Below are 17,101 nucleotides of genomic sequence, written 5' to 3'. Positions count from 1 at the left end.
CTTACACTGCATAACTGCTCCTTGCCTTCCTTGGGCACATCCAGAGCCACTACAATGGGGAGTGGGGTGCAACAAGTATGTCACAATTTGAAATGTCTCTGGCTGACAGTGATGGCTCTGACACTCATACCTCTCAACTTCAGAGCAAGAAATTTGGACAAAGCCATACATAGAACTAGAAGTGGGACACAGACCCAAAAATAAGGACAATTTTTAAATATTGCTCTTATTAACTTAGATAATGTAGGTCTTGCATTAGTATGAATTTTCTGAAGGGTATGAAATCTGAAACTCAAATGTCTGTCATTATTTTCTAATGTCAATCTTTAATGACTTGCCACTAATTTGCCAGAAAATCATAATTTTACAGACCAAAATGTGATGCAAAAAATATAAAGTTGCCACACAATACAGCTGGGAACCTGTCAAAAAGGAACATCTTTTTAATATTAACACTGTTAACTTGAGCAGCTAACAAAATAAGAGCATTTACATGCATTTCTGAAGTAAAAGTAATAACTGATCATTACAGTTATATATAATTGTAAACCCTCCACGTTTTCTTCCAAAATTGCCAAAATTGGGGACAATGGAGAGGTTTGGATATTCCTAATTCTTCAAAGCGATTTGCACATAGCTCTCAACCTCTTAATGCAGGAAATCTGGACAAGGCAAAATATATTGGGGGAACATACAAACACTACTAATAATTGCTCTTGTATAAACTTAAGACAGTTGATAGAATAACAGGTCTTGCATTAGCATACATTTTTCTGAAGGTTATGATGTCTGAAACTCAATGTCTGTCATTTAGTGACTTCATTCCTAAACAATTTGCTAGAAAACCACAAATTTTATAAGGAACAAACCAAAAATAAGAAGCAAATATCTATTCATTCTGCAAACATATGGACAACTGAGAGGTATAGTTCAACCGGGGTTGTCTGAGTTTGCTACCCCCCCCCTCACAAAATCATGGTCGAATGGAGCCTCCCCCCTGCAGCCATTCCAATGTCCCATTCCTTGGTTATTTTACCCCATTTACCATAAACACTGTAATGTGCATACTGCTTTACTTCTGCGATGATTTAGATTTCATTTGAAAGTTTTATTTTGCATTTTACAGCACAAACCCTAATAGATATCTGTTAAACAAAGCAATGCAGTCTCACAATGAAAATAGACTTAGCATTAAAACTTCTCTGTCCTTGAAACTCACTTGCATTGAAACAGCATTGAAACCCACATTCAAAGAAAATACATTTTGCCAGTGGCAGATAAAGATTAACTCTTGGCTGTTTTCAAAATCATAGGCCCCTTGAACATGAAACATACACATGCTCTTTGATACACCTTCCTGACTGTATTGCATTATATTCCTTGTACAATACAGTACAGTTGTTAGAGGGCATTTTAAATTTATTGTTTTGAACATTTTTCCAGTAAATAATGAAACAAAGTGCATGCACCAATGACAAAACTGCCCAATTCAGAACATTTCTCTCATAAAAAGTCTACTCAACCTTCTATAGTCCACCAGTATCAATAAATATGCACAATCTCTGAAGTAGTAAAATCCACATTAAAGAAATCTGTAACTAATAAAGAGGTTGCTGCTAGCAAACAACTTTATATGTCATTGCTTCATCTACAAATAAAGTGCCTGTTGCCTTTGAAGACTAAATTGCCTGTGTTGCATGCATTAAACAAACGATAAGCTAGTAATACCGCAATAGGGAAGGGATAGCAAACTGATAACAGGTTCATAGTTACTAGGTATCTTTGCCAAAAAGGACTGCAGCATCCACCCCCTTTACAACACAGTACAGTATCAGCAATGCATCTACCTACTGTGGGAGTAGAACCCACAGCCTTCTGCATCAAAATCAAGTACACTACCTGTTGTGCTATTAACAATGCAAGCAGACGTAGCATAAGCAGCACTAAACTTTTGTTCCCCTGCAGCTCTCAGCTCCTTGTAAAATCTACTTGACACTCAGCTGGATCTCTGAACTTTGCAGCACAAGAAATCTGGAAAAAGCCAACATTTATTGGGGGGGGGGGGGCAAAAGGTCAAAAACCAGGGACACATTTTAAACATTGCTTGTATAATGTTGGAAAGTTGCTAGAATAAAATGCTGTGTTACCACCATAAATTTCACTGCCACATCTTGAACCCAGGGGACCCTGTGCAAAACAGTCAGAGCAACATACCACTATGCCAAATCAGCTGTTTTGTGAAAGAGGAAGACGGAAACTTAAATGGCTACCATTTAGTGAATTCAGTTCTCACCATAGCACAGCTGTCAACCTCTTAGCACAAAACACCTGACCAAAGCCAATAATGGGTGAATACAGCCCTCAAACATTCAGTGAATTCAGTTCTCACCATAGCTCTCAACCTATTGGCAAAAAATACACGGACAAAGCCAGTAATGGGGGAATATAGCCCCCAAACTTATTCAGTGAATTCAGTTCTTATCATAGCTCTCAACCTTAGCACAAAACATGGATGAAGCCAATAATGGGGGAATACAGTCCCAAAAATAAGGACAAATTTCAAATATCCATCTTATACACTTAGAAAATTGCTAGAATAAAAGCTTTTGTGTTACCATGCACTTTCTGAAGAATATGAAGTCTGATATTCAAATGTGTGTCATTTTTAACATTTGTTAACCAGGAAAGTCTGACTTGGAACAAAAGCTAATTTTTAGCAGAAGCCCAGGGAGAAATACTCCAGACAGACACATGTCTTTGTAAGATGGGAGGACACTAGAGGAAACAAAAACAGGGAGGGCATACAGACTCCACACAGAAGGTAAGGCACCCCAGCCAAGAATCAAACCAGAGAACATGTAGCTGTCAGGCAACAATGCTACCTCTGCATCAATGCACTACTGGCTTTGCAAGGACACAAAAATACAGAAACTACAGATTTTATGACGAACAGAACAAGTATGAGGGAAAAATCTGCAGCATTTTTACAAATGGTGGTGGGTAGGGAATTCAGGCTCTTGCCACCTGGGCCCAAGGTGCAGGGTTCAAGCCTTATTCTCTACCCACCACCATGTAGCACCTGGGGCATTACACACACACACACAAACACACACACACACACACACACACACACACACACACACACACACACACACACACACACACACACACACACACTACCTGGATAGATGTAGATCCCTTTGTTGCAGCATTAAATCCACAGCTGTTGGAGCACTACAAGCTTGCCTGTACACTACATCCTTCCCTACGTCTGTTGGAGCATTAAATCCACCACAGCCTGCGAGATGTTCTTCCCCTGATGAGACTCCCAGCCTGCTGATGTTGCAGCCCGAGTCTGATCCCTTTCCAGTGACAGTCTACACAGTTACAACTGCATAGACTTCTGGGATCTCAGCTCTTGAATGTTTCCTAATCCGGACTGCTGCTGAGACAGTCTGCGCATGCTCCAGACTGTCTCAGCAGCAGTCTGGATATTGGAAATGCTGCTAGTGCGCATGCACGAACGTCTGCTATTTGCGATCATCTTTTTTATTTTATTTTCTATTTTATTTTATTTCTTTTTTCAGCTGTGGAGGCTACAGTCTGGCAGTCCAATAGCACGGGCCACCCCTGGTCAAGTATGACACAGAAAGAAGAAACATTTTTGCCACAGTAAGGAATGTCACACCCAGCAACAAGGTGCGACTGTTTCCAATTCTGTTTTACAATTTATTTATTTTTTTTATTTACATTTGTTGACCGGGATAGTCCGACTGGATACATGTCCATTTTCAGTGGAGGCCTGGGGAGAAAAGCTCCAAAAGAGGCACAGAGAAAAACAAAGAAACAAACAAGTTGGTACAATACATATAGGTAACAGACACAGATCGAGCAGGCAGCTTATACATATAGTAGATACGTACTGCATACAGGTTACAGTCACAAGATTACGCTAGCAGTTTATACAATTCATCAATCAAAGACTAAAGAGGGTAGATTGAATACAAAAAACATTGTGAATAAAGCATTTATATTATAGAGAGGGTACTAGTCAGGGTTAGCGCAAGGGGCAAGGGCATAACCAGTGTGTTTTAAAGTACTTTTGAGATTATTTTTGAATAGCGTTAGAGAGGATTCTAGAGTCAGTTCTGCTGGGAGTAGGTTCCATGCTTTGCCAACAGAGTTGGAAAACAGAGAGTCCCCAGCTGAGTTGTTGGATTTGAATGTTTGAACCAGGAGTCTTTTAGATGAGCGGAATGGCCGGTTATTGCTGTAGGGGCTGATGATGTTTTTCAGTGCAGGTGTATTTTCAGGTCGGTAGAGGACTTTATGCACCACTATAAGCTGGTTGAACTGCACCAGGCTAGGTAGGTCAAGCCACCGTAGAGGATATAGGTTGCGACAGTGGTGAGTTCAGTATGCCGTGCCAGTAGCAAATCTGGCAATGTGGTTGTAAGAACAGATAGTTTATTAAGAACATTTTTGTTCAAGTTGGTGAATAAAGGGGAGGCATAGAGAACAGTAGAGAGTAGATGGGATCGGGCAATAGCATTTCTGGCAGGTGGTATAAGGAAAGACTTGATTTTATAAAGGGAGCCAAGCTTTTTATTAATGGTTTTGATGGTTTGATTGACGTGCATATCAAACTTAAGGTTATTGTCTACTATGACACCCAGAAGTTTGGTATGGACTTCCGGGGAGATAATAGTCCCACTGTTCGATGTTATAATGAAGGAAGGTGGGGAGGACCTACTAGTGGGGGATAAGTATCAAACCCTGGGAGACTCCTAAAGTGATAGGTAGATTGGTTGATAACTTGTCTTTCCATAGGACTGCCTGTTGCCTACCAAGCAGGCAAGATTGAAACCATTGGAGAACACGGTTATCTAAGGAGATGGCCTTTAGAGTATGGATAAGTAGTTGGTGGTCAACCTTATCAAAGGCCTTAGAAAGATCTAGAAAGAGTGCTGTGGACAGTTTGTTATTGTTTTTGTTTGTGGTTTATAGCATTAGCGAAAGAGAGGAGGGCAGAGGTGGTACTGTGGAATGGTCTAAAGCCATGTTGAGAGTTGGCCAGTAGGTTGCTCTGTGTAAGGCAGTGCATGAGTTGTTTATGGACACACTTTTCCATGATTTTGGCTAATGGTGACAGAATAGCTATGGGTCTTAAGTTCAGTGGAGCTGCCTCCTTTATGGAGAGGTATAACATGGGATATTTTCCAGATCTTGGGGATGGTAGCTTCGGATATGGATCTATTGATCAAGATAGAGGCAGGGTATGCTATGACATCAGCAGCTTATTGCAAATACTCTGCAGGGAGGAGGTCGGCTGCTAGACTGGTTGGTCTTAATTTCTTAATTAGGGCCTGGATAACTGTAGTGGGAACAGGTTGAAGGCTAAAGAAGACTTGGGTATTGGGTATAGCAGTATTTGAACTGGAGCAACTGGGAGCGAGTTGGCTGGTAAGAGACTGGATAGTCTCTGTGAAGAAGCTATTGAAGATATTTGCAATGTCGTCTGGGGATTTATGTTTAGAATCTGAAGGGGTTGGAGTGGTAGTTTGGCTTGGGTGAAGAAGTTTGTTTATTCCTGCCCAAAACTTTTGTGGTTGGTTTTGGTGTTTCTGTTGCAGATGGCAGTAGAAGTTCTTTTTATCTAATGTTATAGACTTTTTAGTGTCATTCCTAAGTTGCCTATATCTAAGTTGGTGAAGTGGGGCTTTTGTCGCATGCCAGGTGGCCAATGCTTTGTTTCTTAGTGCAATTCTAGGTTTAGTAGCTTTAGAGAACCAGGGTGCAATGTAAGTTTTGTTCCTAATAGAGCGGACAGGAGCATGGGAGTCCATGATAGCAAGGACTTTGGTGTTAAAGTATGCTACTGCTTCGTCCAGTGCAAGGTGTTTTAGGACAGACCAGTTGCATACCTTAAGTTCATTTTGGAAATTAGTGAGGATAAATTTCTTATTTCTTATTGTTTTAAAGGTGGGCTGGTAGGCACTGTCTGCTTTGAGCTTAACGATATAGGTAAGACACTGGTCACTTAGGTCATCAGGCAGAGTTACTGCCTTGCACATTTGGGGATGTCCATTGATAAGTATCCAGTCTAGGTTGCTTTCTTTGTTATTGAATTTACTGATCCTGGTGGGGGAGGATATGACCTGTGTAAACCCATAAAGGTTTACATGGGTTGTAGGAGATTCAGAGGAACAGGTGTTCCAATCAATGTTAAAATCTCCAAGAACAATGGTTTCTTGGGGGTAATTAGTGGATAACCAATATAGGATGGCTTCAAGGGTATCTGTGTTCAAGCCTGGGGGAATGTAAACACAGACAATGTTTATGCTTTTATTTTTGTTAATTTGTAGTGTGGTAGTCAGAATTTCTACATTGCTGACCTGAGATAGTTGTTGGGAGAATGTAGAGACAGTTAGGGTAGACTTGAAGAGTATGGCTACCCTGCCACCTTCCCTAGAGATCCGGTCGAATCTAAGTATATTGTACCCTGGTGGCAGTACCTCATTGTCCTTAGTAGTTGGTTTTAGCCACATTTCTGTGACAAAGCCTGGACAAAACCTGCATTTGTTTGTTTATCCCACGGGTTCAATGGACTTTGTAAACCAATGTGTACGTAGCCCACTATCTTGGACCACCAACATTAACCTTTCACTTTTTGATTTAAATTCACCTCTCCGTAACCATTCCTGCATTTGGTCCTGATTGACATGAGGTTATTCCAAGAGTTTTCTGTACTTGCAACTATATTTATACATTTTCCACATTTCTTCCCACTCTTCTGATTCTTTACATTATATTATTTATTTTTTTTTTGTCACATCCAGTTGCTGCCTGATTTGTATCTACTTCTGGTTTGATTTACATTCCTGCTTTTACTAAACTAAACAGGGAAGCCATCTTAGACTTATTATCCTCAAGTTTTAAAACTTTCACTATGTTTTGATCTCGTAAAGTCAGAAGACATGTATGCAGTCCTACAATTGCAGATCTAAACATGTAATCAGTTTCTAGGTGGTCCATCCCTCCTTCAGAATAGGGAATAAATAATCCTGGTATGCACTGATTTTTATAAGTCATTTGATAAACATGAACCATTTTGATTTTGTTTTCCTGCCCAACTGATCCAATACCTTTAGGGGCCAGTCAGTCACTTCAAAACTGTAAGTTAGGACAGGAAGAGCAAATTGGTTTATAGCTTGGACTTTGTTTCTAGATGTCAGAGCTGTTTTCAGTATTAATTTTAGTCTTCTAAAATGTTCCTTACTAAATTTCATTCACATTTGTTTGTGTTTTATTGTTGATCCTTCATCAGTTCCCAAATATTTACCCCGTTTGTCAAGTTCCTTTATATCACATTCCTGTCCCAGACTTGTATTTTCTTGGTGGTGCAGTTTTTCTGCTTTAAAAGTTGCTTTCGCACATTTATCAAGACCAAATGACATTCTTACATCATCTGAGAAAGTTTTGCCCACTTTTAGCTGTGCTTTCAGCTCCTCATCTGATGAGCTATACAGTTTTAAATCATCCACAAAAAGAAGATGAAAAGTCTTTACATCTTGTTGTTTTCTGGTTGCCAAATTATAGCCATGACTTAATCTGTTATGTGAACAGCTTAATGGGTTAAGGGCAAGACAAAAGAGTAGCAGCGACAAAGGGTCACCCTGGAATATCCCACTTTGAAATTTTATCCATGGAATAATAATTTGTCCTTTATCATGGCTTAACTACAGAGTGGTTTGCCACTGTTTCATGTTAGCTGTAATGTAATTGATCAGTGCCAGATGTATCTTGTACATTTGTAAGCATTCTTTTATCCGTGAATGTGGGATGCTGTCAAATGTTTTTTTTTTTTCCTATGCCATAACTGCGGTGGTGGTGCTGCGGTAGCTTGTCGACTCACAGCAAGATGTTGTCCGTTCGATTCTCAGCTAAAGCGTCTTCTGTGTGGAGACATGCGTGAAGGGGCGTACCTTCGTTGAAGGTTGTGCATCAGAGCTGGTAACTCAGCACGTAAAAATCTACCAATCATTAGCGGACCGGAGTTCCGCTGTGGCGACCCCTAACCGGGAAAAAGCCGAAAGACACAAACAAAGTCTATCTATGCCATAATTAGATTCTTCCCTGTTTCAGTTCTCTGTTATGACTTTATTTAACAACAAATGATCCTTTGTTCTGTATGACTTTCTTTTGTTACCCTTTTGTTTTGTTGCCATGATTGAGTTTTCTTTTAAATTACTATAAACTCTGCTGGCATCAATTCCACTGTATAGTTCATATATCGTCAGAAGGCAAGTTATTGGTCTATAGTTTTTAGGATAGCTTGCAGGTTCACTCTTACAGAAGACTATTGTTTTTCCTGTTGTTAACCAGGTTGGAGTCTGTTTTGGGTGTGAACATAAATAGTTCTTACTCGTGGCAAAATCTTCATGTGAAGATGTTAATACTTCTAGCCAGAAGTTAGGTACTGCATCTGGGCCTGGGGTTTACCATTTAATTTTGTCTCAGTTTTTGTGGCTGTTACTTCATCCCATTTCATACCCTAGCCATTTGAACTTCTTATTCTTTCTTTTACTTCTATCCATTTAACATTTTTGTTATGTTCCACAGGATCTTCATAGATATGTCTCCAAAATGTGTTTTTTTTGTTCTTTTTGGTGGTGTTTTTATTCCTTTTGCCTTGCTTCCCAATTCTCTATAAAACTTTTTTGGGTCATCAATAAATTGTTTATTTTGTACTTTTCCTTTATATTTATTTGCAGATCTTCTATAAATATATTAAATAAGAGGTGGCCTAAAACTGATCCTTGTGGGACTCTGATGGCAACAGGCAGAAAGAGTGACATCTTGTTGCCATTCTCCTGCCTGCTATCTGTTGGATAGATTACTGTGGAACCCGGAGAGAGCTGAGTGAGGTCAACTGAGGGAATAGAGTTCTGCGAGTCATTTCTGAAAACGACAGTGTTGAATACTTTTGATAAGTCCAGAAAAATAGATTAAACTAAGTGGCCTGCATTCCTCTTGAGATTAATGGTTCTAGAAAAGCTCGAGGCGACATTGTTTCAGAAAACAATGTATTTAGTTGGCTAGGGACACAGAAAAGTGTATGTTTATATAAGTAAAGGAAGAGTCAGAGTGTAATTTAATAGTGTATTACTGGGAGAATGGACTAATTTGGTGAAAAAAAAACTATCTGTGTAGCTGATAATAATAACAATGACAAGGGAGGAAAGTAGCCGTTTGTAAAATAAGAAATAGACACCATATTAACATATGGCATAATGGCATCAATATTAGCCAAAACAAGAGGTAGACTCCATATTAACATGTGGCACAATGGCATCAATATTAGCCAAAAACAATTCAGCAAATTAGTATGCAGCACAATAATCCAACTTAAAATATTACTTCCTTATAGGTCAATAAATGAAGATAACATAAATAAATGTAAATATAGACTATTTTAATACAGTACAAAGTTATCAGACAGCATTACATCTTTCAATCTTAACTACCTCTTGTTTCGGTAAAGTACAGTCCATCAACAAAAATAAGTTATTTATAGTATTTAAACAAGCAACATAGAGCATCGATTTTTGTTAGCCACAATGAGCTAATTATGTATATTTCTAATTTGGAAGAGCAGTCATGCATCATAAGTTCATAGATAGGTATTTGACTAGTTGCACTTGTGAGCCATTCTAAGCCTTAGCCAGTTTCCCTCAAAGGCGAGAATCAAACCCTATAACTTGTGTCTGTGAGGAAAAAAGCTTTGCCATTTACCAACTTCCAACCTCCAAAAGACATCATGAACAAAGGGATTTGAACCCTGCCCCCTTGGCACACAAAATGTCAATATTAACTTGCTGTTCCAACTGATAATCAAAAGCATCACAGCTTCCAGTTGGCATTACTTCTTGTTTCAGCAGAGAACAGTTCATTATTTTACATCAGTGCATTGCCAAGCTGGGTACATGACTGGGTAGCAGCGCTAGCTTTGGGCATGTAGCAGAGTTACAATAGTAGGGTGGGTCCACATCAGAATTAGCATGATCAGCATCGCTAGAGCAGTATTGAAGGAGGTCCCTTCCTGAGGATGAACTAATTCTAGAGCAATGGCAGCATCAGATAGCCTCCTGTAGGATCAAGGAAATGGGGATATTAACAAAGTCTTTACCTTTGTTTCTGTGCAGGGTATTTATGTAATGCAACCCCCACCCTATCAATACCATGTGCCTGGATTTTCATCTGTGGTATGTCTGACTGTCTCATCCTTATTGCCCCTGATATCTTACAATGTACCCCCTACTACTTTAGCTGCACCTAAAGTGTGTGTAGTTATAATGCAATTAACGTACAACTGCCATTTTCTGTACACCTGTTGTTATATAACCCTTTCATAACTACTCTCTTTTGCTATTGCTATGATCTTTGAATTATTAGTTTTACATTTTGTTCTTCTAATGTTATTTATTTATTTATTACATATGTTTACTGGGATAATCCTTCTGTGCTAAAATGACCCTTTTCAGCATAGTTCTGCATGGTGGGGGTGGGGGTGGGGGGGCTCTAGTGTATTAACAGAAACATCAAATATAGAAAAGGATGTACTTTTACGTGAAAGTAATACTAGAACACAGGGCTGCAATTTTTGAATGACTGTGAATGTTACAAGAACATATATACATACTTATCTGTTTGCTATATTGATAACAGTTTAAAACAAATTATAGAGTGAGATTAAGTGAATAGCAACTACAGAATAGAGTAGGTGGAGTTTGGATCAGGAAAACTGAGCAGGGAGGGATGTGACAGAGGAAATAGGAAAGTTGAAAGTTGTATGTCAGCTATAAAGAGTTTGGTCTATATGTTATGTCAATATTGATGAAGCTGAATTAAAATGTAGGTGCAGATTCAATAAAGCCTTAATGGTCCGCTAAAACTATGTGCTTGTTGAGGCACGATGGTCAAATGATAGCACACCATTTTCTATTCAGTAAGTGGCTCTACACACTCTGTAGAGCCACACAAAAGCAGCAAACATTGTGGCATGCTAATTACAACATAAGCAGCTGAATTGTAAGCTAATCAACCAATCCAAGATGGAAGAGCTATTCAACAAGCTATGAAGCAACTGCGTGGACTCAGTGCTGGTTTTCCCTGCGAATTCCAAATCCTACTGGAATACAGCCACGGAAACTAGGGTACACGGAAAGAATGTTAGGGGCTGCTGTTGCTCTCATTCATGTGGATGTGCAGCAGGGCCACGTCTATGCTGCTGCTGCTGATAGACCACGGCCAAGAAGGAGAAGGGTTTTTAGACCCCATTTAACTTTTCATAATCTGCATGAGGTGGAAATTACAGAGCACTATAGGGTGGATAGAGACACACTACAGGAACTCTGCAAACTCTGTTGTCCCCAACTGAGAGCAAGGACAAACTGAGGGGAACCAATACTAGTATAGCACACTTACCTGAAATCCTGGGTGTTATAGACTGTACATATGTAGAAATTAAAGCACCGCCTGGGGAACAGGGAAGAGTGCACATAAATAGAAAGGGATACCACTCCATTAACTGCCAGGTCATGGGTAACACTATGGGAATCATCCTGCATGTGTGTGCTGGCAACTCAGGCAGTTACAACGACTCACATGTTTGGCACAGCTCTCAACTTTATGAGATGTTTACTAGGGGGGATATCCTGCAGGCTTATTTACTGGGGGACGCAGGTTATGCACTGGAACCGTGGGTGATAACGCCCATCAGAAATGCACTCACATCAACAGAAGAATACTATAATGAGGCACACTCTCAAACAAAAATATTGTAGTGTGTGTTTGGGCTGCTGAAGTCATGGTTCCAATGCCTAGATACATTTGGAGGAGTCCTGTAATATTCACCGTCTGTGCCATGCTTCATAACATTATCCTGAGAAAACAGCTTCAGCAGGAACAACAAGGGGAAGGGCCACACATCCCACCACCACTGGCAAAGTTACCACACCCACATGCAGCTGAAGAGTCAGAGGGAGACCCAGCAGATGCTTTGGGTGTAGGCAGATGTAGACTTGCACAATATGACCTCATGCTGGCCAAGAGGCAATGGATAGTGAACACACTCATCTTCTAAGGGGCTAAAACCTTCATCCTATGGACATACATACAGTAACGTTGATGCCAGGCAACACTGTCAACCTTTACTTACCCATGTAATGGCTGTGTACTGCTAGCATCAGACAGAGTCAGCCCTGAACTAAAACTCTTGTAACTGCTGGATTTTCACGGAAAGTGTTGAAGCTGGAATAGAAAAATAAATGTCTAAGAATACAAATGAATGGCATATCCTTGCATACTGTTGCTTGCTTATGTAAATAAGTAAAAGGTGGGTGAGTTTTCAAGATGTGACAGCAGTGAATTATGTGAATACGTGTCCTCCATGAACTAATAGGTCTTGTGTATAAAATATACATATTTTCACTGAATGTCCGCAATTTGGCCTCATATGTTTGTAATGGCAAATCATTAAAGAGTGAAGTTAGAAAATAATGACACACATTTCAGTTTCAGACTTCATATCCCTCTGAACAAACAAAAATAGTAATTCAAAACCTGTTTACGTTTTTAAGACCACAATGTTTAAAAACTCTCCCCATTGTTATGACTTTGTCATACTTTTATTTATGGCTTGGTCCAGATTTGTTGGTGTAAGAGTTTAGTAGAGATGTACACATTACAAAAACCTGTAAGAAAATCATTACATTTGTAAAACAGCATCACAAAAACAGATATACTACTCAGCACTAAGTCAGCTATGCACCCTGAGCATCAGACAAAAGACATATATATCCCTGAATCCAAAAGATAGAAAACAGGGATATGGCACAGTTATCATCATTTGCACAGGGTGTTGTATGAGTGTGTCTGGGGGGGGGGGCAGGAGGGGGTCTATGTTAAAACAATGAACGGAATAAATTTCAAATGCTCCGATGAGTGAAAACGCATATGATCGACATTTATTTTGTGAGATCGCGGTACAGTGAAGATCGGAAAATTTACCCTTTCCTCACTGTAGTGAGATCTCGGAGTCGGAATATATTTTTAAGGGGGGGTGTGGGGGGCACAGCCCCCCACAATAGCAATATCAATCATATGAGTTTTCGCTCATCAGAGCGTTCGAAATTTATTCTGTTCGTTGTTTTAACATAGACTTGACAGAAGGCCAAGGCTGACACAAAAGGTACTGAGTGTGTGTGAGTAAGAAAGAGAAACAGGCAGACATTTAAATAACGTATCAAATGTCCACTGAGACAGAATGAGCTTTCAGCCTCACAACTGATCCATGTAATTGTTGTGTGTGTTTCATTAAAATTTGTTGAAGCACATTTGGAGTGTTCGTTTCACTTTTTTTTTTTTATTTTCTTATTAGTTTATTGAAGTATGCTTCCCATAGTTCTGTCTTATGTTGATGACATGGTGTTATTTGTCAGGAAAATATTTTATGTTATTGTGTATAAAAAGCCTAGAAACAAATTAGAGCCTCATAGGTTTACATGTTAATATGGAAAAAATGAAACAGATTTGAAGAAGGAGTTATAGAAGGTGTGATATTGTCCAAAGAGTGTGCTAGAACTTAGGGTGATATTTTGGACATGAAGGAGTAAGTTTTAAGGGTTGAAGTTAATTCTGCATAAAAATAAAACAAAACACTACTACATAGAATAGGAACATAGTGGAATATATATATATATATATATATATATATATATATATATGTATTCACTTTATAGTCTCGAATTTCAGTATCTCAAGACTATAAAGCCGAACATTCACAATATCGAAACCCCAAAAGCACAAATTTCAAAATCGTGACTTTTAAATACACCCTCCATCACACAAACAAACATACATACACCTTCCTCTCCACACTACAACAAACTAACAAAACACACACAAACACAACAACACAAATACACACACTTACCCTACATATAAAAAGGGGGGCAAGCACCCCCTGCACCCCCACACCCCCGCTAATTATATATACTAACTCCGGATACTGTATATTTCCCTTGCACAAACACACACCACATATATACAAATACCACCATTCTCAACACTTAGACACTCACACTCTTACCTACCTACCCTAACCTACACCTAAAACTTCCCAACACACTCACATATACTCAAATCCCTACTCAAAACCCTAAAAAAGCAGCACATACCTGAATCTCCACATATATCCACACAATGGCAGGCAAACCATATCCCACAGCACACCGCAGGTTACAAACACAGCAAATCCCATGTAATGTGCCACCACAACCGCAAATTCGACACTTTGAATTCAATCAAGTGCAGTTTTGCTCAACTGCACTTTTGGCATTTTTGTCTTGAGATACTGAAATTTGAGATTTCAGTATTTCGAGATAGTAATGTACTTATATTCATTTAAGGTTTTTGTAGTGGTTTGTGGAAATCAGCTAAACCCATTAAAAAGGGGCATTTATGTGAGGATTTAAACAATGTTAGATTTGTGGAGATGTAACCAGATGTTTTCTTCTTTTTTTAATGTGTTTAAAGTGCAGTCAAAATTGAATTTATTTCACTGGATTAAGGAGTGGACTGAATATGCTTAACAAAAGTTACAGAAAAAGGAAGACATGGAGAAAGGGGCACAGAATTTGGGTATGGTTCTAAAAATTAGATAGTGGCAGGAGCATTGCTATAATGTTTATAATAAGCATGTTTGTTGTAAAATATTTCAGAAATTTTGTTTTTGAAGCCTAGATGAGATGGGTTGGGAGAAGTAATTTGTGTTCATATTTTGAAAACTCAAACACAGATCAAAATGTATTACTACTTAGGTGCATTATTGTAAATAAATAGTTGTTATTGAATAGGCAGATGCTGCGTAAAACAAAAGGAGTGCATTATTGTAAATAAATAGTTATTGAATGGGCATATGCTGCGTAAAACAAAAGGAGTGCATTATTGTAAATAAATAGTTGTTATTGAATGGGCAGATGCTGCGTAAAACAAAAGGAGTGCATTATTGTAAATAAATAGTTGTTATTGAATGGGCAGATGCTGCGTAAAACAAAAGGGTGCATTATTGTAAATAAATAGTTGTTATTGAATGGGCAGATGCTGAGTAAAACAAAAAGGTGCATTATTGTAAATAAATAGCTGTTATTGAATGGGCAGATGCTGCATAAAACAAAAGGGTGCATTATTATAAATAAATAGTTGTTACTGAATGGGCAGATGCTGCGTAAAACAAAAGGGTGCATTATTATAAATAAATAGTTGTTACTGAATGGGCAGATGCTGCGTAAAACAAAAGGAGTGCATTGTTGTAAATAAATAGTTGTTATTGAATGGGCAGATGCTGTGTAAAACAAAAGGGTGCATTATTGTAAATAAATAGTTGTTATTGAATGGGCAGATGCTGTGTAAAACAAAAGGAGTGCATTATTGTAAATAAATAGTTGTTATTGAATGGGCAGATGCTGTGTAAAGCAAGAGGAGTGCATTATTGTAAATAAATAGTTGTTATTGAATGGGCAGATGCTGCGTAAAACAAAAGGAGTGCATTATTGTAAATAAATAATTATTGAATGGGCAGATGCTGCGTAAAACAAAAGGAGTGCATTATTGTAAATAAATAGTTGTTATTGAATGGGCAGATGCTGCATAAAACAAAAGGGTGCATTATTGTAAATAAATAGTTGTTATTGAATGGGCAGATGCTGCGTAAAACAAAAGGGTGCATTATTGTAAATAAATAGCTGTTATTGAATGGGCAGATGCTGCATAAAACAAAAGGGTGCATTATTATAAATAAATAGTTTTTACTGAATGGGCAGATGCTGCGTAAAACAAAAGGGTGCATTATTATAAATAAATAGTTGTTACTGAATGGGCAGATGCTGCGTAAAACAAAAGGAGTGCATTATTGTAAATAAATAGTTGTTATTGAATGGGCAGATGCTGTGTAAAACAAAAGGAGTGCATTATTGTAAACAAATAGTTGTTATTGAATGGGCAGATGCTGCGTAAAGCAAAAGGAGTGCATTATTGTAAATAAATAGTTGTTATTGAAAGGGCAGATGCTGCGCAAAACAAAAGGAGTGCATTATTGTAAATAAATAGTTATTGAATGGGCATATGCTGCGTAAAACAAAAGGAGTGCATTATTGTAAATAAATAATTGTTATTGAATGGGCAGATGCTGCGTAAAACAAAAGGGTGCATTATTGTAAATAAATAGTTGTTATTGAATGGGCAGATGCTGCGTAAAACAAAAGGGTACATTATTGTAAATAAATAGTTGTTATTGAATGGGCAGATGCTGCATAAAACAAAAGCATGCATTATTGTAAATAAATAGTTGTTATTGAATGGGCAGATGCTGCGTAAAACAAAAAGGTGCATTATTGTAAATAAATAGCTGTTATTAAATGGGCAGATGCTGCATAAAACAAAAGGGTGCATTATTATAAATAAATAGTTGTTACTGAATGGGCAGATGCTGCGTAAAACAAAAGGGTGCATTATTATAAATAAATAGTTGTTACTGAATGGGCAGATGCTGCGTAAAACAAAAGGAGTGCATTATTGTAAATAAATAGTTGTTATTGAATGGGCAGATGCTGTGTAAAACAAAAGGGTGCATTATTGTAAATAAATAGTTGTTATTGAATGGGAAGATGCTGTGTAAAACAAAAGGAGTGCATTATTGTAAATTAATAGTTGTTATTGAATGGGCAGATGCTGCGTAAAGCAAGAGGAGTGCATTATTGTAAATAAATAGTTGTTATTGAATGGGCAGATGCTGCGTAAAACAAAAGGAGTGCATTATTGTAAATAAATAGTTATTGAATGGGCAGATGCTGCTTAAAACAAAAGGAGTGCATTATTGTAAATAAATAGTTGTTATTGAATGGGCAGATGCTGCGTAAAACAAAAGGGTGCATTATTGTAAATAAATAGTTGTTATTGAATGGGCAGATGCTGCATAAAACAAAAGGGTGCATTATTGTAAATAAATAGTTGTTATTGAATGGGCAGATGCTGCGTAAAA

This window comes from Protopterus annectens, chromosome 12.part0 (genome assembly GCF_019279795.1).
Source record: "Protopterus annectens isolate FY-2018-M chromosome 12.part0, PAN1.0, whole genome shotgun sequence".
Classification (NCBI taxonomy): domain Eukaryota; kingdom Metazoa; phylum Chordata; order Ceratodontiformes; family Protopteridae; genus Protopterus; species Protopterus annectens.
This window is presented reverse-complemented; position numbering follows the sequence as displayed.